The sequence below is a fragment of the Notamacropus eugenii genome, chromosome 1 (assembly GCF_028372415.1).
Source record: "Notamacropus eugenii isolate mMacEug1 chromosome 1, mMacEug1.pri_v2, whole genome shotgun sequence".
In the NCBI taxonomy this organism is placed as follows: domain Eukaryota; kingdom Metazoa; phylum Chordata; class Mammalia; order Diprotodontia; family Macropodidae; genus Notamacropus; species Notamacropus eugenii.
This window is the reverse complement of record NC_092872.1, coordinates 13,299,282-13,315,795: the sequence shown is the minus strand read 5'-3', so window position 1 is coordinate 13,315,795 and position 16,514 is coordinate 13,299,282. Positions and strand designations below refer to the sequence as shown.

At 42.8% G+C, this 16,514-nt stretch overlaps 1 protein-coding gene across 15 annotated transcripts in view; it reads left to right on the top strand.

The window, feature by feature from the left end:
• Positions 1-280: 280 nt before the first annotated feature.
• The window catches only part of MAP4 (microtubule associated protein 4), a 236,621-nt gene continuing 220,387 nt past the window's right edge, over positions 281-16,514 (top strand). For 9 of the 15 annotated variants that reach the window (XM_072653985.1, XM_072654011.1, XM_072654020.1 and 6 more), the window contains exon 1: positions 281-402. The gene's annotated coding sequence lies outside the window, so the exon portion shown is untranslated. Of the gene's footprint in view, positions 403-889; positions 1,192-16,514 lie in introns of those variants that run through there. The other 6 variants (XM_072653993.1, XM_072653935.1, XM_072653954.1 and 3 more) reach the window with 4 other exon arrangements.

Here is a 16,514-nt window from a genome sequence, read left to right as displayed (position 1 = left end):
ACTCCCCGGCCATTCCCAGAACATTCCCTCCTTCTTCTCCAGGCCACCCATCCTCCCCCGCCCAGAGGCGCCCGCAGCCCCCTCCGCCTCTCGCCCTCTTCCCGCTCCTCCCCCTGGGCCTCCGTCAGAGGCGAGGTGGGGGAGGGAGGCCGGAGAGGGGAAAGGGGAGGGGGAGTCTGCGAGAGTTCTGATTGGTCCGCCGCGGTTCCGGCGCCCCCTTCCGATTGGCCTGCGGGGCGCGGGCCTGCAGGGTAGGGTGCGGCCCGGAGGCCCCGCCCACAGACCCGCCCCACGCTGAGGACGAGGAGGAAGTGGCTTCCCCTGGCCCCGCCCTCGACTCGCAGCCCCCTCCCTCCCGGCTGGCTCGGCGCTCGGCTCTCGGCTCGGCGGTGGCGGTGGCGGGTAGGTGGAGGCTGCGCCGGCCCGAGGGGCGCCCCCCGTTCTCCCGCGCCTCCCCTCGGGGCTCCGAACCCCGCCGTCCCCATCCCTGTGCTGCCCCAGGAGGAGCTGCGGGGCCGGGCGGTTCTGGGCGGGGTGGGCTGAATCCGGGCCCCCGGGGCGTGACCCGAGGCTGAACGGGGCTGCCCGGGAGGCTGGGAGGGCGCCCCCGGGCGTGATCCGAGGCGGAGACGGGGCGCCCCTGGGAAGGAGGGGAGGGACGCTCCCGAGGCGTTGCTCTGGGCGGGGACGGGGCGCCCCTGAGAGGAGGGGAGGGGGCGCTGCCAGGGAGTGACCCTGGGCGGGGAGGGGGCGCTCCCGGGGCGTGACCCTCGATGGGGATGGGGCGCCTCTGGGAGGCGGGGAGGGGTTGTCCCCGGGGCGTGACTCGGGGAGGGGGCGCCCCTAGAACCGGGGGCCGGGCTGGGCTAGAGGGGGCAGGGGGCGCCTTAGGGCGTGGCCTGTGGGGGAAGGGTGCGACCTCCCGGCATCCCACTGCGGGGGCCCTTGGCCTTCGGGGCCCTTGGCCTTGGGGGCTGAGCACGTGGGTCCGGGACGGGTGGGGGAGGGTGCTCTGTAAGACGCCTCCGGGGTGATTTAGCTCCCTGCAGTTGGGCGGGGGGCGGGCTGCCCTGCCCCTGCCCCGAGGAAGGACCTTGAGGCGGATGCCTCTGCTGGGGATGATGGGGTGGAGTTCGAAGTCTCCCACTTCTTGGGGCCAGCGCCAGGCAGTTCGGACACCGCTTCACAAGGGTATGATTTGAGGTTTGGACATCTGTAAACATTTATTAAGCGCCTGCTGTGTGCAGTTCGCTATCCTAAGTGAGCATCAGCAGTTCTGTTTCGTAGGGGTGGGGTTGGGATTTCGCTCCGTGCTTTTAGGAAGCGGGCAGTGATTTTTTTCTTCGGGGGGAGGGTATCCTTGTTAACTGTGAGCTCAGTTTTTGCCGTGCAGGGAAGTGTCTTGGGACGGGGACACCTTGGGGACTTCATTGCAGTGAAAGGTTGTTCGGTTGCTGCGTAGACTTGGCGTCTTTTTGGTGGAGGCAGTGATTTGACCCTGGGTTTCTTTTGGGGTGGGGGGATGAGATGGCGGAAGGGATAAATGTTGTCCGAATTTAGCCCTTCGTAAAGTTTAATGTGGGTCAGTTTCTTCTGGAAACACTGTTGCTTTCTTGCCCTGGGCCAGTTACTGTATCACTCTCCAGGGCCTCTCACCCTTCCCCTGGGGTTGCAGTCCTTTGCAGCGTGTTTGCTTCTCGTGTCTGTCTGCGTCTCCCGCCCGTTTCCCTGCTGCCTGCACTTTTGGCAGCTGCCTGTGCTCTTTCCCAGAGATGGTTGTGGCATTGCATCAGGGGGTATTTGTGCTTGTAATTTGGTCATCCGGCCCAGGATAAGGGAGAAGCATTTGCTACATAGTCTAGCTCCCCCTCCTCCCTTCCCCAGGCTAGTGAAAAATGGGTGTGGTGAGTAGATACAGCTGACTCTATACTGCCCAGTCATCAGCCGAGAGAGATTCAAACCTTAGTAGCTGCTGCTATTTTTATAAATCAGTCTTGAATGCAGGCTGAGCGCTTGGATTTAGTGGGACCAGTTGTCATACTTCAACTATTATAGGTTGCCTGTTTAATAGAAGATATATTGAGTTGTTAAGCAAGATGAGACCCAACAAATATTGTCTCTTGCTCCTGATCACTAGATCTGTCCTCTAGTAGCTGTGGACCCTTAGCGTAGAACTACTCTTTTGAGACTTTCCTCAGTTTGTTGATAAGATTTAATGGCCCATTCAAGTTAACATACTTCATTTTTTGGAGGAGAAATTTTATTTTAATTTTAACTCTTGCTTTTCAGACTTAGTTTGAAAAGCTTAAAGTATTTTTTTAAACAACAGTCATTCTGTGGGCCTCTAATCCAATCTAACCACACTCAGGGATTGACTTTTAAACAAGAACTTCTGATTTACTACCTTAAGGTGGGAGACATGTCTGTCATAAAGGCCACAGTGGTACTTATGTAGTAAGAAGGTATCTCCTTTCTTTTCGGAAGTATAATCAATGATCAGAAAGTTGTTTGATGAGCATGAAATTAGAGCAGAAGGAGGTGGCTGTCCTGAGGGGATATTTTCATCTATCTGGTAGCTTGGTGAGTCATGCCTCTCCATTAGAGGAAGAGACCTATCACACAGGAATGCTTGGGTGTTTGTTGGTCAGGGTACTGTTTCCTGGGAACATGCAACTTTTTTTTTTTATTACGGATGATGTTATATTCACAAAAAGGTAATCATTATGGTGAAGGGTGATCCTGAAACCATGAGTCAGTTGAAGGAAATGAAAGGCAGGGTGATCATCTGGAGAAGAAGAGTTTTGGGGACCAGGTAGAAATGGACATTGTTTGCCTTTAAATATTTGAAGGGTTGTCCTGTGGAAGAAGGATTAAATTTGTTCTGCTTAGCCCCAAAGGGCAGAATTAGGGGCACTATAAATCAGTCTTTGTGATTCTTTAAGAGTCCATGCTCATTTAGAATGTCTTTTAAGAGATAATTAATTTTCATACCTTTTACCTGTTGGGGATTAAATTGTCATGTATGGCCATTTGCTTTTAAATGCTTTGTACTCATTAAGTCAAGCAAATCTTTATGGATAAAGGGATTTTTAGTCTGTTTTTCAGTAGAGAGGTGAGGTAACTTGGCCAAGACCAGGCACAAAGTCAGTGACCACAGCTAAGATTGGCACCTTCTCAGTCCTGTGAGAGGACTGAGGCAAAGTACTCTCTTCTGTATCAAATAACTGACCAACAGATCAACATTGTCAGTATAGATAAGGTCTCCCTTCCTGGTGGGATAGCCTCTTTCAACTAGTAAAGTTTTTGGTTTTCAGCCAAAAGTTTTTTTTCTTTTAATTAGCATAAGAGTGAGAGAAACCAGCATAATTCTCATTCTGAATTTTTCCCCTAATAATAAATGTTATTGAATTCAGAGATGATTAGAGTTGGAAGGGACCTTAAAGCTTGCCTTATTCAGCTCCTGAAACTGGGCCCCTGACTTTGGCTCTAACACCTCCAGTGATCATGCAGGCCATTCTGTTCTCAGACAGCTCTTAAGTACTAGTTCTTTCCTATGTTGGCCCAATATTTATTTCCATCCTAAGTGCTTGGCACATTGGTCCTACTTCTGCTCTCTGGAGCTATACATGTTTAATCTTTCTTTAACTTGACTACTTTTCACCTTTGAACACAGTGATCAAGTTCCTCATACATTTTCTCCAGACTGATCATTTTTAGTTTATTTAGCTCTTCTTCGTATGATTCAATTTTGAGACATTTTGGTTGCTTAACCCCCCCCCACGTCCCTCTTCAAAGATGGTTCCCAGACCTGAACTCCATGCTCCAGGTCTGATTTGACCGGTGTCAACTCACTGGGATCAGCGCCTTCTTTTTCTAAGTAGCCTACCTGTACAGTTGATTTTGTGAATGGAAGTGTGGGACTTTACATTTGTTCCTGTTACACTTCTTGGTTTTTTAGTTTGGGCCCATTTTTACAAAGCTGTGAAGATTGTCTTCTGAACTGATGGCTTATTGTTCCTCTCCCTTCCTTCCACCATCTCTTCTCCTTTACTTCCATTAATATTTTCACTTTCACTTTCCACCAAGGAGGTGTTATCTTGGGCTGTCCATAGTAACTTAATTTTATATTTCACTTGAAGGTTTTCCAAATGCTTTTATCACAATAGCCCTGTGAGGTCGGTAGTTCAAGTATTGTCTTTCCCATTTTAAAAAGACGAAGTGAAATGTCTGATTTCGTCTGTGTGATAGATATCTATCCTTTTATTAATAGAGAACAAAAATGGTCCAAGGCTTAGTGAATAAACTCTAGGGAGTTGCTGGAGAGACGGTAAGGTTAACACAGCTGAGGAATGATTTGAGTCCAGGCCAACCTGACTAAAAGACCATCAGTCAGTCAGTCAACAAGCATCTTTCAAGTACTTATTGTTTGCTAGGCATGGGAATACAAAGATTCTGCCCCCAAGGAGCTCACTGTATTTTCTGCACTCAGATATAAGCATGTACAAAGTGGAGTAAGTTCATCTTGGGGGAGACTAGAAACTGGAGGATTCAGAATAGGCCTCATAAAGAAGTGGCTCTTGAACCTAGTTTTGAAGGAAATTAGGGATTTCAACATTTGGGGATAAGGAGTGTTGCCTTCCAGTCTGGAGGGGTAGTGTGCACAGTTACCGAAATTGGAATTGGTGGGGTGTTGAGGGAATAGCAAAGGGTGCTTAAAGAAGTGTGAGACACAGTAATTCTGGACAGCAAGGATCAGGCCAGATTGGGAAGGACTTTAACTTCTGAGTTTGTGCTCGTTTCTAGAAGTAGCCTGGAGTTGATCAGTTGGGGAAGTGACTTGGTTAGATCTGGGCTTTAGACATAGCACTTTGGCAGTTAGAGGTGAGACAGGGAGACTAATTAAGTTATTGAAATAGTCTATGTAAGGGGCAACGAAGGGACATCTAAGTATAAGTAATTTTCAAATCTAGACTGCCTTGAGATAAGGGGTCAGTCCAAAGAAGAGTGCAGTAGGTAGGGGGACTAAGGAGATGGATTATGGGAAACGAATGAATCAGGACCAGAAAGTGGGAAAATTGTGATGACAAATCTTGCCTTGTGTCTCTCCAGAAAAGGGGAGAAACTCTTCCTTTTGCTTATTTTCTTCTACCTTAAGAGATTGGGCCTGTGATTTCAGTGGGGGGAATAAGGAAAAAAATAAGCGTTTATTAAATGCCTATATATGCCAGGTACTTTACTATACTGATGTTATCTTAGTTCCTCAGTGCAGTCCTGTAAGGCAGGTGCTATTCTGATTCCCGTTTTACAGTTGAGAAAACTGAGGCAGGTAGGTGAATGTGTCTTGCCCCAGGATCACAGTTAGTGTTTGAGGCTGGGTTTGAACTCAGGTCTTCCTGACTGGATCCAGCGCTCTACTGTGGCATCTTGCTGCCTTATTGTTATAGGGAATTCCTGAATGAGGAAATTCAGGTTGGCATCTCCTTGGCAACATTTTTGGCATAGGGCACTGACAACTTAAATGACTTGCCCAGGGTCACCAACCAGGGATATGTTAGAGGCAAGACTTGAACCTGGTTTGTTATCTGATATACAGTGTTGCTATTTTCCTTTTGCAAAGTAACCCATATTTCGAGGACCTTGAACTCAGGTTAAAAACTCTTAAATATGGTAGTTCAGCTGTACTCTGGAACCTCATTGTTGGTGATACTATCTAAATAGGTTTTGGTGATTAGATTTTTAGGCCTTCCCATGCTTATAATAATGCTTCAGTGGGAAAATTTCCTGAGTTCGTTACAAATTGATTTTTTTAAACATATAAAACCACCACAACCCTTTGTAACCTGAGGATTCAGTTTACTTCACTTATGTAACTGATAAACTTGAAAATGCTAGTTGGTTAGCTTTGTGCCTGAACTCCCCTTTTAGTTTGGAAATCAGGTTTCCCCATCTTTTTCCTACTGGTCACTGAACAGATCACAGAGAAACAGGCCTAACAGACCATTCATTGTCTTCAAAGTCCAAGATTTGACCTCTTGTTCTTTTTTGTCCTTTGACCTATCCTAACACTACTAGGCATTAAAAAAGATTGCTTGGTTTTCAAAATGCATGACAGCTTTCCAGTTCCTATTCAGTCTGGTAGCCTTAGAATGATTTCTTCATAAAAAGATGATTCTTCTGTGCACTGGTCATATTCCAAAGGCATTGGTGAATGGTTGATGGTAGATCTTAGAGGCCCACATTAAACTTCTGTATCTTGTTCACTGGCTTTTATAAAAGCAATTTGATGCCATTATCAGTCTTGGGTCTTGGCAGCTACTAAGCAAGACTGACCTTTTTGGAATAGCTAACACCGTAAGGCTATTCCATAATTGTGTGTTTAGAGTAAATGCCGTTCTGTTTGAAGTAGTCTTCATCACCACTGTATGTGACAAAAATACTATTTTTCAGTCTTTTCCACAAAGTTAAGATCCAGGATGCAAATAAGGGACCTAGGATATGTTTTGGCGCTGCAAAGAAATTTTCTAAGTAAATATTTGAAAGATTGTTGGTTGCTAGACTTTTTGGAGTTGCTAGAGCTTATCATTGTTAGCTTGTTTTAATGACATTCCATGTTCTTCTCAGCTCTCCCTCCTGCCCCTCTCCAGAAACATACTATCTGGCACATTTTGATTATTGTGGGCTCACAGACCTTAGATTTGCAAGGGACCTTAAAGCAAGATAAAAGGTTTTGGAATTAAAAATACATAATTCATAGTACACGTGGTGTTGTAAAACCGGCAGTGGAAATCATCTTTCTTAGAACATCAAGGACCTTGGAGACCATGGTGTCAGGAGGAACAAACATTTTGAGTGTCAGCCTTGCATCTTCAGTGAAGACTGAAGGAATCTGCAACAGAGTTTGAAGAAGGCTGCTGTTAGGGCTACCCTAAATGGGATTCTCATTGGAAATAAAGAACCATGAGCAGTCACTGCCATTTATATTTAGTCAGCCCATGGATTGAGAACGGCATGTGAGATGAGAACAAAGTAGAAAACCAAACCAGGAGGGCCATGGGGCCTTTGAGATTCTGGGACACAAGGCAAGCATTACCTGTATGCATCAATCTTGACACTACCTTGAGGGGCTGTAAAAAACTGATAGCTACTGTCAGGATTAGAAGCCCTGAACTTGGCACAGACATTTCATTTGTTTTTTAGCAGCAGTGATATCAAAGCATTATGCAAGCATATTTATAATTAAACAGCAAGATGAGATCCTGGAATGTAGCTAGTCACCTAGGCCTTTGCAGCACAACTTCGTTAGGGTGAGTCTGGACTGAGAAGGGCTCACAGCAGGATACCCATGCAGCTGTTGTTTGGCTCGCAGAAATGGGGCAACTGCAAGAGGAGAAGGCAGGAGGAATGCTTGAAGGACATTCTAAAGCCCAAGTTACAGCGTTGTGGCATAGCTTCTGACCACTGCACAACAGAGGCCAGTATAGCATAACATTAAGGGAAAGGGTGGCTCGTTGTCAGAGACTCTGGGCCAAGAGGAGGAGAGCCACTTGCCAAGTGGACTGACTTGCAAAGATTGACTGCAGCTGCAAATGAAAGGATTTTCTTTTGTCTGTAATGGGGTTTTCACTCAAACATAGTGATTACTGTCTATGACAGTTACTTTTCCTGTGAAAGGCAGTCACACATACAGAGATCTTAAAAACTATTCTGGAAGAACTCTTGTCTTTCTGAATGAAGCCCTTCTGATATTTTTCCCTTCTTCCTAATGTAATTTGACGTTAACTAAATGTAAGCAGATGAAAGTTAACTGAAGGAATTTGAGACTGAGTCTGAAGAAGGCAGATCTTAAGAGCTAGCCCAAAAGGGATCCTCGTTGGCAGTAGAGAGTGAGGAGTCACTGATCTTCACATCTACCTGCCCATGGATTGAGAATAGTGTATGAGATGAGAGCAAAGTAGAAAATCAAACCAAGAAAGTTTTTGTCTGTTGACGTTTACCTAACTTTTCAAAGTTAGGTAATATAATTTGGTCATGGAAGATGGAATTAATTCCTAGATTTGGAATCCTTCAAGACCTAATTTAAGTGCCCTTTCTTCTCCCCTCTATGCTGCAATGTGTTCTGCCTGTACCTCCAACCCTCCCCCCTCAGAAAGTGATAGCTTCCTTCTGAATGTCTCAGTCTGCTTCTTCCTATATTTTTCCTATGCATGCATGTATGTATATGCTAATTTGTATAAAAATTACTTATGTATTTGACTTGTCATCAAAATAAAAGCTCTTTGAAGTCAGGACCACGTTTTTACTCATCTCAGTATCTTCAGCATTTTGTGTATAATAGGTGCTGAATAAATGTTTAATTGAATTTTTGTTGAATCATACATGTCATTACTATACATAAATGATTTATTTTTATAAGTAAGGGAAACTGAGACCTAGGGAGGCTGTGGTTTGACCAGGGTTATACAATAACTTAGTGGCAGTCATTACTTGTCCTGTTATTTTTTTCCGTTATGCAATATTAGATTAAATTTAAATATTTGAGTATCACTACATACATAAGCTATGTGCTTCAGAGGATGCAGGAGAAGCTAGAAGCAAGTGATGAAGCAAGACACGTACACACCAAATATTCAAATCAGGATCTAATATAGTATATAATTATTTTGAGAGGTATAGAGAAGATCTTGTGGAGAAACTGAGGCTCTGATAGAAATAATTGTAAAAAAGGATAAATAACCAGCTCTGGCAGAGGATAATTCTGAATATTTCAAGGGGTTATTGAAGGAGATTAAAGTATTTTAAAATGGAATAATAATAGGGCTTAGGTAATTTTTAATAGACTACATATTTGTTACTTTAAAAATTATTTGTTATAATTATATTCGACAAAAATTAAGTCCACCCTACGTGCAATGACCTGTTCCAGCCACTTGGAAAACAAAGACAAAAAAGGGCTGTAAAGTTTTAAAATGAGTGGTAAGTGGAGGAAATAGAGGAGAGGAGTATAGTGAATTTTTTTCCTGGTACTTTAACCTTAAAGCGAATAGAGGGATGGCAGTGTTCAAGTGAAGATTTTTCTTTATTCTTTTTAAAAAATAAATGTTTTACTTATGTCTTTTTTAAAAATTTAGCTACTTTCTGGGGGTCCCCCTTCTACAGCTGGCCATCTTTCCTTGTAATAAGAAGTATAGTTAAGCAAGCCTGAAAATGTGTGTTTACCTCCCTGCACCCAGAGTCCACCTTCTTTCTCCTAAGAGGAGACATTTCTTCTGGAATCAGCAAGACTGATCATGGCAATATCTTTCGGTATTGTTTTCTTTTATGTTACCGAGGTCACTGAATGTTAGTTTTGCTTATTTTGTTTCCTATTACTTGTTTTAAGTTTCTTTGAATTAATCCTATTTATCATTTTATGGCACAACAATTGGTTACATTCTTGGCAACAATGAATGAATCTCTAATTGATGGGTATCTCCATTTGCAGTGTTCTGCTTTCAGACAGTGCTGCTGTTGAGTATTGTTCCATATGTACAGGTGACCCAGTGGATGATCACATACCTGGAATCTGGAACACTTGAGTTTAAGTGTGGCCTCTAACATTTACCGGCAGCATGACTCCCTAGGCAAGTCACTTAACTTCTGTCTGCCTTTCTAATCCATATAATAGGGATAATAATAGCACCTTCCTTTCAGGGTTTTTGTGAGGATAAAATGAGATCATATGTAAAGTACTTTATAAATTTTAAAGCATCATCTTAATTCTGGTGATGAGGATATCTTTCCTTTTGTCTCTGACTTTCTTAGCATATATGTTAATAGTGGTATTAGTAGGTTTAAGAATATGTGCAGTTTAATGGCTCTTCTAATATAATTCTAAATTGTTTTCCAAAACAGTTGGATCAGTTTATCACACTACCAGCAGTGCATTAGTTTGCCTGCTTTCCCAAAACCCTTTAAACATTTATTATCTACTTTCATTTTTTTGTAGTTTTTGTCAGAGTATGAAATGAAATGAAATTTCAGGTTTTTAAAGTTTTCATCTCATTCATGATTTGGAGCAGTTTTTCTTGTGCTTGTTGATGGTTTACCTTTCTTTTGAAAGCTGTCTTTTCATACCCTTTGACTACTTATCTGTTGAGGAACGGCTCCAAGGAAAGGTTTTGATATGCATTGGGGAAACCTCGGTAAGCTTTTAGGTAATGGAGAAGTCACTAAGTTGGGGTAAACTGAAGATGAGGAGGGAGAGCCCAGGAGGAATGATTATTGGAGCTCCTCCAAGGGTACAAGTAGAGAAGCTAACTTTGGTAAGAAGGAGCATCTCCAGAGACGGGAACAAAGGAGAGAAATCTGGAAAAAGGGCACAGGGAGCTCCCAGGGTGGTCTTGGTGTTTTTTCTTGAAATAGGAGGTGAGGTACTTTGTTGAGAGGGAGGGAGCAGGAAATGGTGTGGAGGGAGAATGGAGTTTGAAGAGGCAACGTTTGGGACGGTTGCCGAGGGTCGTGGGACTGGAGCTAGATGAACTGGGAGGTGAGTGTTCGAGGCCTTCTGTTTTTTAAGGTGCTCAAGTATGAGGAAATGGATTGGGTGGAAAAGAAGACTGTCAGCTAGGTACTGAACTCCTCTGGAGAGGAGAGGAGAAATGAGGTTATAAATAATACCATAATGTTGTCTTCCGAGAAAATAGTGAAGAAAGAATTCAAGGAAGCGTGAGAATGCGTGTATGAGTTGATGTGGACTAAAGAAGGTCGGACCAGAGAACAATGTACACAGGAATTACAGTAACAACCCTCAAAAGCAATCAAACTCTTGGTAAATGGTAATAAACAGGGAATTGTTGAGTGAACAGACTGTCCTCTTGGTAGAGGAGCTTTCTTAACAAATGATGTTGACCTGTTAAGGAATAGACCCTCCTGTGAGCTCTCTGTTCCTGGAAGTCTTTGAGGAGAGTGTGAAAGCCCAGATATCCTGAAGTAGAGATTTCTGAATGGGGTGATTTTGAATGTCACCTATAAAATCCTAAAGTACTAGGATTAAACCTTCTAGAACATGCTATCCTCAGCCTATTTACCATATTGAATTTGGGTTTTGGTAGTCTATTTACACCAGAGGTTGTTAGTATAGTATTATACAAAGATCCAAGATGGTCATCAGTGCTCTAAGTTCCTGTGGTTTGCTATGGTTATGATGCATGTTCCATGATCCAGTGTTTGGCAATGGATTGATTTTTTTAAATTAAAATTTTTTTTCAGTTTTGAAGTAATTATTCCCCTCCTCTGCAGCCCCCAGGAAAAAAAGAAAACCAAAATATGAGCGGCTTATATAATACAGAAATTGTGTAGTGCCCAGGAAAGCCGAGCAGAAAGAATTCTTACATGTCCTGTATATAAAGGGAGACAGATCCAGGGAGATCTGTTATGTGAATGAGAGACGTTCAAGCAGCGTATCTGCAGTTTTTTTGGGGGGTGGGGATGGGAATATATAGAACTCTGTTGCATACTAACTAGTAATGATGTAATTCATGGCAACAAACACTTAGAAGACCATGCTGTGTGCAAGGCACTTTGTTAGGCACTGGAAATATAAAGACAAATGTGAAACAGCCCCTGCTTTAAGGAATTCTGTTCAGTGGTGAGTTTCCAGAGGGAGAGGACACGAACTAGGGAAATCTGGAGAGACCTTTTGTAAGGGGTAGTATCTTGAACCGTCCTTTGAGAAAAGTGGTAAATAAGAGGTGAAAGTGAGGACGGAGTGTCTGATAAATGTTGGGCATTTCCTCTGCAAAGGCCCAGAAAATATGGTTAGGCCACTTTGATTGGAATGGAGAGCAAAATAGAGGGGAGTAATTTGACATAACACTGGGAAGGTAGTTGATCGTTTTATTTTTTTTGCATTTGTGTCTCTAGCATCTAGCACAGTGCCTTAGACATAGTAGAACCTTAGTAGATGCTTACTTTTAAAAAAAGTATTATTTATTTATATATATTCTTTTTAAATTTTGAGTTTCAAATTCTCTTTCTCCCTTGCACTCTTTCTTTGCCCACTGAGAAGGCAAAAAATATATCAGTTATATGTGTGAAGTCCTGCAAAACATTTCCATATTAGTCATATTGCAAAAAAAAAAAGAAGAAAACATAAAACAAAAATTATATTTCAATTTGTACTCAGACTTCATCAGTTCTCTCTCTGGTGGGGGATAGCATTTTTTCATAAGGAGTTCTTTGGCATTATCTTTTTTTAATTTATTTTTTAATGTTCTACAATCACTACCATAAAATTAAGATTTTAACCCCCCCCCCACACCTACCCCCCACTACCCCCCTCCCTCCCCAAGACAGCATACAATTCTGTATAGGTTCTACATGTACTTTCCTATTGAATTCGTTTTCATTATAGTCATGCTATGTAGACGAACTAAAATAAATGGAAGAAATCATATAACAAATCAAAACGTAATATACAAACACACACACACACAAACATGATCTGCTACATTCTGTGAATGAATTCCATAGTTCTTTCTCTGAGTGTGGAAGGCATTTTGCCTCAGAAAGCCATTGGGAGGGGGAGGAGCCAAGATGGCAGAGTAGAAAGACACACATATGCTAGCTCCGAACCCACAGCCCATAAAGTATCTGTAAAGAAGAACTCCCAACAAATTCTGGAGCAGCAGAAGCCACAGAACAACGGAGCAGACAAGATTTCTGTTCCAGAGAGACCTGAAAACCTGACGGGAAAGGTCCATCGCGCACCCCCAGCCTTGGCCGCGCGGCACCAAGAGGAGCAGATCCCAGTAGGCTTCAGGGACAGAATCTCCAGCAGCCACCCGTGCAGGTCCCTCCACCCACAGGTGACAAGGGTCGGTGAGAGAGTCTTTTTGGGTGGCTGACAGGGGAGTGAGGTGTCCCCGTGGCTCGGGCCCCCTCGGGAGGCAGCAGCAGGGCGGGGCGGCATACAGGGGCTCCCAAAGCAGGCAGGAGCTCGGATCCATTGTTGAAGGTCTCCACATAAACCCCCTGAGGGAACTGAGTCCCGAGTGGCAGCCCTGCCCCCACCTGAGCACCTGAACTTAATCTCACACTGAATAGCAGCCCCACCCCCGCCCAAAGCCCTGAGGCTGGGAAGCAGCATTTGAATCTCAGACCCCCAAGTGCTGGCTGGGAGGATCTGGAGGCGAAGTGGGTATGAAGAGAATATTCAGAAGTCAAGTCACTGGCTGGGAAAATGCCCAGAAAAGGGAAAAGAAATAAGACTATAGAAGGTTACTTTCTTGGTGAACAGATATTAACTCCCTTCTTTTCTGATGAGGAAGAACAGTGCTTACCATCAGGGAAAGACATAGAAATCAAGGCTTCTGTATCCCACACATCCATGGAAGAGCTCAAAAAGGATTTTGAAAATCAAGTTAGAGAGGTGGAGGAAAAACTGGGAAGAGAAATGAGAGAGATGCAAGAAAAGCAGGTCAACACCTTGCTGAAGGAGACCCAAAAAAATGCTGAAGAAAATAACACCTTGAAAAATAGGCTAACTCAATTGGCAAAAGAGGTTCAAAAAGCCAGTGGGGAGAAGAATGCTTTCAAAAGCAGAATTAGCCAGATGGAAAAGGAGGTTCAAAAGCCCACTGAAGAAAATAGTTCTTTCAAAATGAGAATGGAACAGATGGAGGCCAATGATTTTATGAGAAACCAAGAAATCACAAAACAAAACCAAAAGAATGAAAAAATGGAAGATAATGTGAAATATCTCATTGGAAAAACAACTGACCTGGAAAATAGATCCAGGAGAGACAATTTAAAAATTATGGGACTACCTGAAAGCCATGATCAAAAAAAGAGCCTAGACATCATCTTTCATGAAATTATCAAGGAAAACTGCCCTGAGATTCTAGAACTAGAGGGCAAAATAAGTATTCAAGGAATCCACAGATCACTGCCTGAAAGAGATCCAAAAAGAGAAACTCCTAGGAACATTGTGGCCAAAATCCAGAGTTCCCAGGTCAAGGAGAAAATATTGCAAGCAGCTAGAAAGAAACAATTCAAGTATTGTGGAAATACAATCAGGATAACACAAGATCTAGCAGCTTCTACATTAAGGGATCGAAGGGTGAGGAATACGATATTCCAGAAGTCAAAGGAACTGGGACTAAAACCAAGAATCACCTACCCAGCAAAACTGAGTATAATACTTCAGGGGAATAAATGGTCTTTCAATGAAATTGGGAACTTTCAAGCATTCTTGATGAAAAGACCAGAGCTGAAAAGAAAATTTGACTTTCAAACACAAGAATGAAGAGAAGCATGAAAAGGTAAACAGCAAAGAGAAGTCATAAGGGACTTACTAAAGTTGAACTCTTTACATTCCTACATGGAAAGACAATATTTGTAACTCTTGAAACTTTTCAGTATCTGGGTAGTTGGTGGGATTACATACACACACGCACACAAGCACACTCACACAGAGACAGAGAGCACAGAGTGAAGTGAATAGGATGGGATCATATCTTTAAAAAACAAAATCAAGCAGTGAGAGAGAAATATATTGGGAGGAGAAAGGGAGAAGTGGAATGGGGCAAATTATCTCTCATAAAAGAGGCAAGCAAAAGACTTATTAGTGGAGGGAAAAAGAAGGGAGGTGAGAGAAAAACATGAAGTTTACTCTCATCACATTCCACTAAAGGAAGGAATAAAATGCACACTCATTTTGGTATGAAAACCTATCTCACAATACAGGAAAGTGGGGGAGAAGGGGATAAGCAGGGTGGGGGGGATGATGGAAGGGAGGGCAATGGAAGGAGGGAGCAATTTGAAGTCAACACTCTTGGGGAGGAACAGGATCAAAAGAGAGAATAGAAGCAATGGGGGGCAGGATAGGATGGAGGGAAATATAGTTAGTCTTACACAACACAACTATTATGGAAGTCATTTGCAAAACTACACAGATATGGCCTATATTGAATTGCTTGCCTTCCAAAAGGAAGGGGTGGGGAGGGAGGGATGAAGAGAAGTTGGAACTCAAAGTTATAGGAACAACTGTCGAGTACTGTTCTTGCTACTAGGAAATAAGAAATACAGGTAAAGGGGTATAGAAAGTTATCTGGCCCTACAGGACAAAAGAGAAGATGGGGACAAGGGAAGGGAGGGATGATAGAAGAGAGGGCAGATTGGTGATAGGGGCAATTAGAATGCTTGGTGTTTTGGGGTGAGGGGAGGGGACAAATGGGGAGAAAATTTGGAACCCAAAATTTTGTGAAAATGAATGTTGAAAAGTTAAATAAATTAATAAAAAAACCATTGGAATTTAAAAAAAATTTTTTTTTTTATAAGTTCTTGTGTTATTACGAAGCTCGAAGTCTACCAGAAAAAACTTTTTTTTTTTAATTTTGTAATGTTTAACAATCACTGCCATACAATTGTGATTTTATCCCCCCCACCTACCCCCCACTCCCCCCCTCCCTCCCCACGACTGCATACAATTCTGTATAGATTCTACATATACTTTCCTATTGAGTATATTTTCACTATAGTCATGCTATGTAGTCAGACTAAGATAAATGAAAGAAATCGTATAACAAATCAGAACATGATACACAAACACATACACATACACAAACATGATCTGCTACAATATGTGAGTGACTTCCATATTTCTCTCTCTGAGTGTGGCAGGCATTTTGCCTTGAGATCCTCCATTGGGATTTTTTTTTTTTTTTTTTTGGTAAGAAGTTCTTGTGTTATTACAAAAATCTAAGTCTACCAGAAAAAACTCTCACACACTGTGGTTGTTGCTGTGCATAAAGTTCTCCTGGTTCTGCTCCTTTCACTCAGCATCAGGTCATATAAGTCCTTCCAGGCCTCTCTGAAGTCTTCTTGTTCATCATTTCTTATGGCACAATAGTACTCCATTACATTCATATACCATAATTTATTCAGCCATTCCCCAATTGATGGACCTCCCCTTGACTTCCAGTTTTGGGCAACTACATAGAGTGCTGCTATAAATATTTTTGTACATGTGGGACCCTTTCCCATTTTTATGATCTCTTGGGGATATAGTCCTAGTAGCGATATTGCTGGGTCAAAGGGTATGCACATTTTTGTAGCCCTTTGGGCATAGTTCCAAATTGCTCTCCAGAATGGTTGGATGCGCTCGCAGCTCCACCAACAATGAATTAGTGTTCCAACTTTCCCACATCCTCTCCAGCATTTATCATTTTCTTGTTCTGTCATGTTTGCCAATCTTATAGGTGTGATGTGGTACCTCAGAGTTGTTTTGATTTGCATCTCTCTAACCAATAGTGATTTAGAGCATTTTTTCATATGATTATAGATAGCCTTAACCTCTTCCTCTGAAAATTGCCTGTTCATATCCTTTGACCCTTTATCAATTGGGGAATGACTTGTATGATTATACATTTGCATCAGTTCTCTGTATATTCTAGAAATGAGGCCTTTATCCCCGAGCTTAGCTGTAAAAATTCTTTCCCAATTTACTACATCCCTCCGGATTTTGGTTGCATTGG